The sequence below is a fragment of the Furipterus horrens genome, unplaced genomic scaffold (genome assembly GCF_987537825.1).
Source record: "Furipterus horrens unplaced genomic scaffold, mFurHor1.1.pri manual_scaffold_5, whole genome shotgun sequence".
Taxonomy (NCBI): Eukaryota; Metazoa; Chordata; class Mammalia; order Chiroptera; family Furipteridae; genus Furipterus; species Furipterus horrens.
The window spans coordinates 50,856,495-50,867,839 of NW_028327175.1; the positions used below are offsets into that span (position 1 = coordinate 50,856,495).

The 11,345-nt window shown below is 39.3% G+C and overlaps 1 pseudogene; it reads right to left on the reverse strand.

Annotated features, from left to right (window-relative positions):
• Positions 1–2,867: 2,867 nt before the first annotated feature.
• Positions 2,868–3,989, reverse strand: LOC150008596 (myosin regulatory light polypeptide 9 pseudogene; annotated as a pseudogene).
• Between the last annotated feature and the right edge of the window lie 7,356 nt (positions 3,990–11,345).

The window sequence follows — 11,345 nt, forward strand, 5'->3', positions numbered from 1 at the left end:
GGCTTACAAAATAACAAAAGATTTGGAACAAGATGGGGAAGGAATGAAAGCTATTCACACTGAAACAAATGAAAACACATACAAGACAAGTGGTAAGGAAATAAAATCCAGAGATCAAATCAACAAATCAGAACATAGGGAAGGAACAAACAGTCAACCAGTGCAGAAAGAGGAAACAAAAAGGGAGGAACAGAAGGAGAGGCTCAGAAACCTCTGGGACAGCTATAAGCGAATGAACATTCGAATTATAGGATTGCCAGAGGGCGAAGAAGAGGAACTAAAATAGAAAAATTATGTGAAAAAATAATGAAGCAGAACTTCCCGAACTTGGGGAAGGAAATAGACTTACAGGTCCAGGAAGCACAGAGAGTTCCAAATAAACTGGATCCAGGGAGAACCACACCAAGACACATTATAATCAAAATGTCAAAAATTAAAGATGAAGAGAAAATCTTAAAAGCAGCAAGGGAGAAGAAAAGAATTATGTACGAAGGGGTCCCAATTAGACTATCAGCTGATTTCTCAAAGGAGACCCTGCAGGCAAGAAGGGACTGGCAAGAAATATTCAAAGTAATGAAAAGCAAAAACCTACAGCCACAAATACTCTATCCAGCGAAATTGTCATTCAGAATAGAAGGGCAGAGAAAGTGCTTCCAGAACAAAGTAAAACTGAAGGAGTTCATTAGATCCAAACCACTATTATATGAGATGTTAAAGGGAATGGTTTAGAAGAAGAAGAATCAAAATTATGAACATTAAAATGAAAGCTGTATCACAACAACCAACAACAGAAGCTAGGGAATCGAAACAAAGGCAAACTAAGTAGGCAATGAGAGTGAAAAAAGAATTATAGGTATGGGGAACATATTGGGGGGGGTGTTCAGCAGGGAGTGGGAAGAGGGAAAGGGAGGGAGATGGTACAGGAATTAAGAAGCATAGTAAGAGGGAATGGAGTAGACAGGAAGAGGTTGAGAAGAACTATATGCACAACTAATGGACATGGACTAAAAGGGAGGGACAACTGGAGGAAGGGGGGTCACTGGGTGGAGGGGAGCAGAGGGAAAAGAAATTGGGACAACTGTAACAGTATAATCAATAAAACATATTAAAAAGAAAAAGAAAAAAGAATTTGAAAAAAGCAGATAGTACTGTACAAGCAGCCTCTAGAACAACTTCAAGAGGTCCAACATTTGCCTCATAGGGGCACAAGAGAGAGAAGAGGAAGAGCAAGAAGGTGGAAATCTATCTGAAAAAATAATGAAAGAAAACTTCCCTAATTTGGAGAAGGAAATACACAAGTAGTGAAATGGGTCACCCCACACTGAGGAATATCTAAGGCTCCACCTCTTACAACATAATAGGTGTGGTAGCTCTACCTAAACACAGAAGCAAACACAGGGATGCTGTTAAGTTGAGAAGGCAGAGAAGTATGGCCCAAAAGAGGGAGCAGATCAAGGTTCCAGAGGGAGAACTAAGCAAGGCGGAGACAGCCAACCTAATAGAGGCAAAGTTCAAAACACTGGTGATAACAATGCTCAGAGAAATGATTGAGTATGGCAAATGCATAAGGGAAGATGTGAAGGCTACACTAAGTGAAATGAAGAAAAATCCACATGAAACCAATAGTGAAGGGAAAGAAGCAAGGATTCAAATCAATGTATTGGAATATAAGGAAGAAATAAGCAGTCAACCTATACAGAGTGAAGAGACAAGTATTGAAAAAAATGGGGAGAGGCTTAGGAACCTTTGAGACAACTTTAAATGTACCAACATCTGAATCATAGGGGTGCCAGAAGTTGATGAGGAAGAGCAAGAAACTGAAAATTTATTTGAAAAAATAATGAAAGAAAATGTCCCTAATTTGGTGAAGGAAATAGACATACAAGTCCAGGAAGCACAGAGAATCTCAAGCAAGATGGACCCAAAGAGGACCACACCGAGACACGTCATAAATAAAACTCCAAAGCCTGAAGATAAAGAGAGAATCTTGAAAGCAGCAGAAAAAGAAGAGTCACCTACAAAGGAGTTTCCATAAGACTATCATCTTATTTCTCTAAAGAAACTTTACAGGCAAGAAGGAACTTGTAAGAAGTATTCGAAGTGATGAAAACCAAGGACCTACGACCAAGATTACTCTATCCAGCAAAGCTATCATGTAGAATGGAAGGGCAGATAAAGTGCTTCCCAGATAAGGTAAAGCTAAAGGAGTTCATCATCACCAAGTCTTTGTTACCTGAAATGTTCAAGGGACTTATTTAAGAAAAGGAAGAAGATCAAAACTATGAACATTAAAATGACAGCAAACTCACTACTATCAATAACTGAACCTAAAAAACAAAGTAAGCAAACAACGAGAACAGGAACAGAATCATAGGTATGGGGGTCATATGGAAGGTTATCAGCAAGGAGGGGGCAGGGGGAGAATGAGGAAAAAGATGCAGGGACTAAGAAGTGTAACTGGTAGGTACAAAATAGACAGGGGGACATTAAGAATAGTAAAGAAAATGAAGAAGCCAAAGAATTTATATGCACGACCCATGGACATGAAGGGGGGTGGGATTGCTGGAGGGAAGCAGCATATCAGGTGCAGTGGGGCAAAGGGAGAAAAAATTGGGGCAATTTTAATAGCATAATCAATAAAATATTCTTTAAAAAAAAGAAAAAAGAAAAGCAGGGACCTACATCCAAGATTGCCTACCCAGCAAAGCTATCATTTAGAATCAAAAGGCAGATAAAGAGCTTCCCAGACAAGAAAAGCTAAAGGAGTTCATCATCACCAAACCATTATTATATGAAATGTTAAAGAGACTTATTTTCTTTCTTTCTTTTTTTTTTTTCAGTGCACAGCCTTCTATTAGAAACTCTGCCTTCCTGGACAAGCCAGCCCTCCAGCACCCTCTGGAGCACTCCTGGTGGGGTGGGGGCAGGGCGGAGGGGAGGGGTCCCTAGTCCTGTCCTCTGAGAGGGACCCTGGTGAGGTTTGTGTGTTTGTGGCAGTGGTTGGGAAAGGGCTTTCATGCCCTGCATGCGGTGCACGTGAAGTGGTGGCCCAGAGCAGGACACGGGGCCCTTCCTGTGGGACAGCCCATTCCAGGCAGGCAACAGCTGAGGCCTGGGCTTTCCTGCGGGGCCTCCCCTGTGACCCCGAGGACCAGCCCTCTAGATGATCCTTTCTTGGAGGGTCACACTGGACACATCTGCCTCACGTTGGCTGTGTGACCCATGCCTGGCACTGCTCTCTCTCGGCCCATTTCCCCCACTGGGAGCCAGACCCCTAACCCTTCAGAGGGAGACTCCCGAGAGAGTCCCGTGGGCATGCAGCAGGTGCAGACTGTGTGAGGGGGGAGCAGGTGACTGGGACAGGGGCCTGGGCACGGGGACCAGGGCCTAGTCGTCTTTGTCCTTGGCACCATGCTTAAGGATGCGGGTGAACTCCACATAGTTGAAGTTGCCTTTCTTGTCAATGGGCGCCTCGCGGTACATCTCGTCCACTTCCTCATCTGTGAAGCGGTCACCCATGGTGGTGAGCAGCTCCCGAAGGTGGTCCTCATGGATAAAACCTGAGGCCTCCTCATCGAAGCAGGCGAAGGCGTTGCGGATCACGTCCTCTGGGTCCGTGCCGTTCAGCTTCTCCCCAAACATGGTCAGGAACATGGTGAAGTTGATGGGCCCAGGGGCCTCGCTCATCATGCCCTCCAGGTACTCGTCCGTGGGGTTCTTCCCCAGTGAGGCCAGCATGTCGTGCAAGTCCTCCTTGTCAATGAAGCCGTCCCGGTTCTGGTCGATCATGTTGAAGGCCTCCTTAAACTCCTGGATCTGGGACTGGTCAAACATCGCAAAGACATTGGATGTGGCCCGCTGTGGCCACTTCTTGGTGGTCTTGGCCTTGGCCCGCTTACTGGACATCTTGGCTTCAGGTGGGTGGGGCTTCCCTGGTGCTTAGAAGGCGCTCTCTCCGTCCACGGAGCTGGTGCGGAGCTGGCGCGGAGCTGTGAGACTTATTTTCTTTAAAGATCAAAACTGTAAACAAAAAAATGGCAAAAAATTACAATATATCAACAATTGAATCTAAAAACAAACTAAGCAAGCAGTAAGAACAGAGACAGAATCATAGATATAGGGTTTTGATGGTCGCTAGATGGGAGGGGCTATGGGGGAATGGGTGCAGAAGTGAGGGGATTAAAAAAATACAAATAGGTGGTTACAGAATAGTCATGGGGGTGTAAAGTACAGTATAGGACATGGAGTAGCCAAAGAACTTATACATATGACCCATGGACATGAACAATGACGTGGGGATTGCCTGAGGCAGGGGGTGGTGCTGGGTAGAGGGAGGCAAAGGGGGAAAAGTCAGGACAACTGTAATAGCATAATTGATAAAATATAATTTAAAATAATAATAAATGTCTCTTGGTCAGAGACAACAAATGTAAATGGACAGCCTCACACACAAGGCCCAGCAGCCTCAAACTTTCCTGGATATCCAGACCCTGGGTTTCAAGGATAAAAAAAAACAACATATCTCCATATCATGGGGGGAAATGCTAAATCATCATAGATAAAGTTCTCTAATAGCAAAATTTCCATAAAATTAACAACCAGTTTTGATTGAACTTAGAAATAGGTATGTATATATTGTTGAAAATAAGTTCCATAGTGCTTAGCTGATTATGAAAGAAAACAATGCTATAAGTAGAAAGTGTGGAAAATACAGGAAGTTTCATACAAGAAAAAATATATATTCTACAAATTTTTTACGTGTATAAGTTTATAAAAGCTAGGTTCATACTGTATATACAATATTTTAAACTTGATTTTTATTTATTTAACATTATCAAACTGTGAGATTTCCAATGGCCTTAATTATTTGAGTACTTATTTATAATATAACTTTTAAAAAACAGTTTTGGGGCTGAACATTCACATGGTTCATGATCAAAAAGAGATCGATAGTGAAAGTCTCATTTCTGGCTGCCAAATTTTTCCGCCCACAGCAGCTGCTATCTCCTTGTGTATATTTAGAAATATGTATACATATAAAAGCAATTACAAATATATGTTTTTCATTCTTTCATTTAACAAAGTGGGCCAGGGAGATTTTGGTATCAAAAAGTCAGGCTCCCTTATTCTATTTCACCACAGCATAATATTCCGTGATGAATTTTTCATGATTTCCTTAGGTGATCCCTACTGCCTGACATCTGGCCGTTTCCAATGCTTTTTTCTTCTTTGCTATTACAAGTGATGTTGCAAAGAGACATCTTGCATATACACACTTTCCTATCTGTAATTGTGCCAGCCCTATAAATTCTTAGAATAGAACTGCTGGGCCAGAGCACGTTCATTGTCATTTTTATGTCTGTCATTAAATTTCCCAGCCCAAGTCTCTGCTCCAAAACATATGCAAAAATGGACGGCAGACATTTGAAATAATTGTTGATTATGTTATTGGTCATTTCATACCTAATTCATGACTTGTATGTTCTATCCTTTTCCATCTGGCCTGCTGGCCGCGGCGGAGATCCATGTCATCCACGACCCTGTCAGCCCTCATAGCTGCTTCGTCTCACATGTGGTTTTCTTAACCCAGCTTGTGTCTGCTGGCAACAAATCCCCTCAGTTTTTGTTTGTCTGAATACATCTTCATTTATCCTTCATTTTGGAGTGTTTCTCATGTTTTTATTTTTCCTCTCTCCCCTTATATGAGAGAAAAGCTCGAGTAGGCTAGAGTTGAGCATTTCCCTTTGCCCAGGACAGTTATGCTCTGATAATATCTTAGCAGGTTAGGTTCTGGTTAATTAATTTCTTCTGAGGTCAGGCCTTGTTGAAAAGAACGGAGTGCTCTGACATATTTCAAAGTAGTTTATTTTCCTCTTCAGTCAGAAGCACAAGGGGATTTCTCTCCCATAGTTACTGAATACCTGGTCAAGCACCTCTAGGTAAATCTCACAAAACTGTGGAGTCTCCCTGTGACTGGGGCCCCCTAGAGTTTGTCCACACTAAGCTTCCAGCAATCTGTCAATTACAGTTTAGGTTTTCCTACTGTGGCACCAAGTCTCGTAGTGGTTTCCGTTCATGAGACTCAGCTCCAGTGAGCTGTGACTCACTACATTTGTCTCTCTCTTCCAATATTGGGGGCAGCAGTTTGCCCTTTGCCCTCCCCTCTCTTACAGATCCTAGAAGAGCTGTTGATCTGTCAATCTGCTCAGCTTTTTACTTATTGTATAGACAGAGTGGTGACTTACAACCTCCATACATGCAGAAGTGGAAACAAGAAGTCCTTGAATTTTTTTTCCCAGTAAATACAGACTTATTTCATAATCAAAAAAATAGCTAATTTAATTTGGAATTTAAAAAACAAAACTTAGAAATTGCAGACAGTCAAGAGACAGCTTTCTATAATTTAATTAGAGATCCTGATATTTAAAAATCTACCATTTTAATTCCACTTAAAATGGCACACACACACAAAACAAAAAATCAAGAAAAACGAAAAGGATATGTGGGTGATACAGAATGGCAAAAACCTAAATAAGAATAGTTCATATTTCCTTAACCATATGGCTAAGGATTTTACCATGTCTTCATAAAAAGAGGTAATTGAGGTTTACCTCAAAATCACACTGTGCTCTTAAAACTCAATCATAAAAACACAAATAATCCTATTTAAATTGAATAAATGATATGAATAGACATTTCTCTAAGAATATGTACTAATGGCCAATAAACTCATGAAAAGATGCTCAACATCTAGTTTTTAGCGAACTGCAAATCAAAACCCAATGAAATACTGCTTCCCATTCACTAGAATGGCCATAATAAAAAGGACAGACAATACCAAGTGTTAACAAGAATATGGAGAAATTGGAACTCTCAAACATTGCTGGTAAAAATGTAAAATAGTGCAGCTGATTTGGAAAATAGTTTGGCAGTTCCTTAAGAAGTTCAACATAGAGTTACCACATGGCCAAGCAAATCTACAGCTATGTATTTACCCAAGAGAATTGAAAAACATAGGTTCATATTATAAATAACCAAAAGACGGAAACAACCCATATCCATCAAATGATGAATAAACAAAATATAATGGAATATTATTCATTAAAAATACAAAGTACTTGTTCTAAAAATGGATAGAATCTTGAAGATAGATAGAATGCTAAGTGAAAGAAGTAGACACAAAAAGCCATATGTTATATAACTTCATTGATATGAGATATCCAGAATAGGCATAACTGCAGAGACAGAAAGGAGGTTAATGGCTTCTAAGCATTGTGGGGAGGAATGAGGCATGACTACTAATAAGTGTTTCTTTCTGGAGAGATAAATGTTCTGGAATTAAATAGTGATTATAGTTGTACAACTTTGTGAATATACTGAAGTCTGCTGAATTCTACACCTAAAAATAAATAAAAAGGTTGGAGATTTAAAGAATACTTGTAGTGTCTTTTTATTGCATAAATACCTAATACTTTAAAAAATCCCCCAAAATACACATAAGCAAGTATCCTGCCACTCAAAGATATGTACTGTTAGTGTTCTGTTTTACATCCTTCCAATGTTTTTTTAAATCCTTTTAATTTTATGAAAACAAAATAAATACACATACTGATTTGTAAATGTCAAATATCTCTTTTTAGGCCACTGTCAGGTATCATCTTGAACTTCCCTCTGCTGTTATCCCAGGAATTCGCTTTGCCAATCTCATGATTATATTTCCTGCTTCCCCAAGCTCATGTCTTCTTCTTTCTTGCTTTAATCCCTTGTTTGGAGGATATGATAGAAAGACACAGGTGACAGTGTGACAGTCTGAGCAACCTACCTCACTGCTGCATTCTGGACTGGTGACTCTCTGCCCCTGGTACACAGTTGTCATCCTAGATCTTTGCCATCATCCGGGAGATTCCCTTGTTTCTTTCTCTCTTGTGTCAGATCTCCAATTTCCTTTATACTGGGTCTCCTCTTTCTGAGCTTAATCCCTTCTTTTGGTATACTACATCCTCCCGTAGGTTGTTGAAGGAAAAAAAAGATGTATGGAAGGTAAATTTCTTGAGATTTTAAATAGTTTTTAAATGCCTTTATTCTATGCTCACATTTGAATGATAGTATGAATATATTGAAAATTTTAGGTTCAGAATTTTCAAATTCTGTTGCTTATTACCTTTGCTTCTTCAACCGAGAAAATCACGTATTGCAGTCCGGGAAATTTCTTGAATCATTTCATGGGCAGTCTTCTCCCTCCATTTTCTCTTTTCTCTTTCTGGAATTTCTGTTACTTAGGTTTTGGATCTCTTTGACTAATCCTCTTAATTATCCCCTATTTTCTTTGTATTTTTGCTTTACTTTCTAATGGCAAGAGTTTAACTTTATCTTCCATCCCTTCTTCATTTGTAATTTCAGGAGCACTTTTGTTCCCTGAATGTTCCTTTGTAGGTGGCTGGGCATATAATGTCCTATTTTTATTTCATAAATACAGTATCTTCTCTTAGCTCTTTTATATATTACTCATCATTGGTTTCTTTTTTAAAAAGTCTTCTGCCTATTTCCTCCAAGTTGCTTTTTTATTTGTTTGTTTGCATCTCTATCTTCCAAATTAGAGACTTCCATCAGATGTCTGATGTTCTTTGACTGACTGCTCATGGTTAAGAGTTGGGAACTAAAAGCCTATTTGAAAGCTCTGAATATATAGGCTGGGCTTGATATTCCTGAGCTTTACTGGAGTGTGATCTCAGTAGGCCATTTATTTGGGGGAAGACCCACCTTAGATCTTTCCTTTGGACAGGCCAAATAAACCATAAGATTTTCTTCCTATCTTCTTCCAAGAGGGTAGAGGACTATGTGCCATCATTCTGGGAGAGAGGGAATGGCTGGAAGTTTCTACATTCAGCATTCAGAACATATAATTAATTATCCTGTTTTAGGTATTCACTGTGCCTAATTAGCAGCCCCAGTTCCAGAAAAAGCTGGTACTGCTCGTTCCTGAGACTCTGGCTTTGGTTCTGAGCTACCCCAACACTGGTTTTAAATGATTCTTTTCTGGGTTTAGGAAGGAAAATTTTGGCAGAAAAGCTGAGAACAAGGATGAGATCTTAGCTTTGACATTTCTAAAGTGTAAACCCTGAATGACCCAGGATGTAAAATTTGTCATTATGCAAGAAAAACTATCTAAAACTTGGGGGAAAAGGAAGGCTGCATGACATTTATAAAAAGTCTGTGAAGGATTATCTACATCACTCAAGGAATGTCCCTTTGGTTGTGGCCCAGACATTTTATAACCCTGGTAAGTTAGAGATTGACTTATAGAAAAAAATGATAAAGTGTAATGATATATTGGGGAGGATTGGTAGAGAAGATAACCCCAACACATGTCTATAGAACATTAACTTGTGCAGTATCTGTTTAGCAATCTTATTTCAGTATTCTTTTTCCCACTAATTATATAACCCTTGCTTCTCAAATTTTCTTCATACCAGCTCTTGTCTTGCTGCTGGTTCCTCCATTAATGAGATAATAAAACTTTAGCATGAGTTGGCCATCTATGTGTATGGGAATTATGTTTTTGAATTATGTTTGAGAAATGTACTTCTACACCGTAAATGAAAGATCTGAAAGAATAGTGCTCAGTAATGATACCTAGTTTTTCCTAACCTCTCTCTCCAGATTAGATGAAGCTTTCTTCGGCTGGGAGAGAAGAGAAAAATCAGAGGGAAGCCAAAGACCTCAAAAACTGGATGAAGTCTGTGCTACAGAATGTAATTTACGTTTTATAAAAAGTGGATCATACTGTACTTCTAGTGTATATTGTACTAATAGTATAGCACAAACATCTTTATAGATTGACAAATAACTCTTCTAAAATAGGATTCTTTATTGCTAATAGCATTCCACTACATGAGCCAGTTTAATGATTTAGAAAAATTCTTCACATTTCCCCTTTCATCTGGTAGGCACAATAAGTCTCAATTATCTTAGTTATTATGTTCTGAGGTAAAAGAACATCTTTGAGTTAAAAAAAAAAATACAGTTGTAGTCAAGGGCCTAGTGACTAGAGTTGGCAAAACCAAACTATCTTCTTCAGAAACCCCTTGATGAAGTTGCTCATGTTTAGTTCTGGCTGGCCATGCCAGGGCAACACAATTGAACTCCTAACAAGCAGAGCTCTAGGAGCGGAGGACAGTAGGTTCAGGGAGCCTCCCTAATGCATGTCTTTTATAATAGCAAAACGCAACTGCCTGCCCACCCCTAGCTCTCTGTTCTTGCAGCCTAAGACCAAGAGGCAAGTATGTGCCTTTTGGTTGCAGGCTGTGAAAAGAAAGTAGGAAATGAGCCTGTTTGAAAAGGCACTGGGGAAACTGCTGTCAGCTTCTGTAGCTCAAGGAAGGACTCCTCACATGGACAGAGGTACCATAGTCTAAAGAACCCCAACCCCATGGTGGTACCTTCAATGCCCTCAGCAGCCCCCAAATTTGCACATGTGAATGGAGATCTAAGTTGATCAATTACCTTTTCCTGGTGTTAATCATTTCCTGTTTCTTTGGGGAGTTTATATTTTTTATAAATCAGAGTTCCTCCAATTGAGATCTATGTTGGGATTTTCTGTGTGTGTGTGTGTGTGTGTGTGTGTGTGGAGTTGAGGGAGAGTTGAGAAGCAGGAAGCAGCAGCACTTGGGTCAATATAATTTGGTCAAAGCAAATTTCTATTTGTTCTTGCTACTTTGTACATTTTATTCTAAAAATCAAAGACACATAATCTATTCAACAAGGTCACAAGAAACTTTTAAAAAGATTGTGCCAGTGATAGAAACAAAAAAAAAACAATGCTAGTTTCTTTTTATAAGAGCATAAAATGTCATTTTGCCCACAAGTGTTGAATTAATATTTACAATATAAATCCTGATAATCAATTACAGGGAAAAAATGTGATCATTACCCTGTTATTTTATTGTTTAGTAGTGTTGCATTATATTCAGGTCATATTATCTTTATTAGTTGTAAGAACAAAATTAGAATCACATCCAGACTTTCTTGGTTAATTCATTTAATTTCCTGTTTTCTACTTTTTTTTTTTTTCTGGTGACTTCTGAAGGAATATTTTAAGTTTCCCCTTTGAAAATGGGCTAAGGAGCAAAGAAAACTTCTGTCTAATGTTTTGTGAGTTGGTGAGAGGAATGCATTTCATAAAACCTACCATTCCAAACAGTGACAGGACAAAGGGGTGCTGAACATGAGAATGGAGAGGGGCAGAGTCATGGGTTTGGGGAACAGAGGTTAACTGCTCACCTGCTTCATTAAAAAATAGTGATGCTGTGTTTTCCATATGTTTAAGACTAGAAAAAGTGACTGGA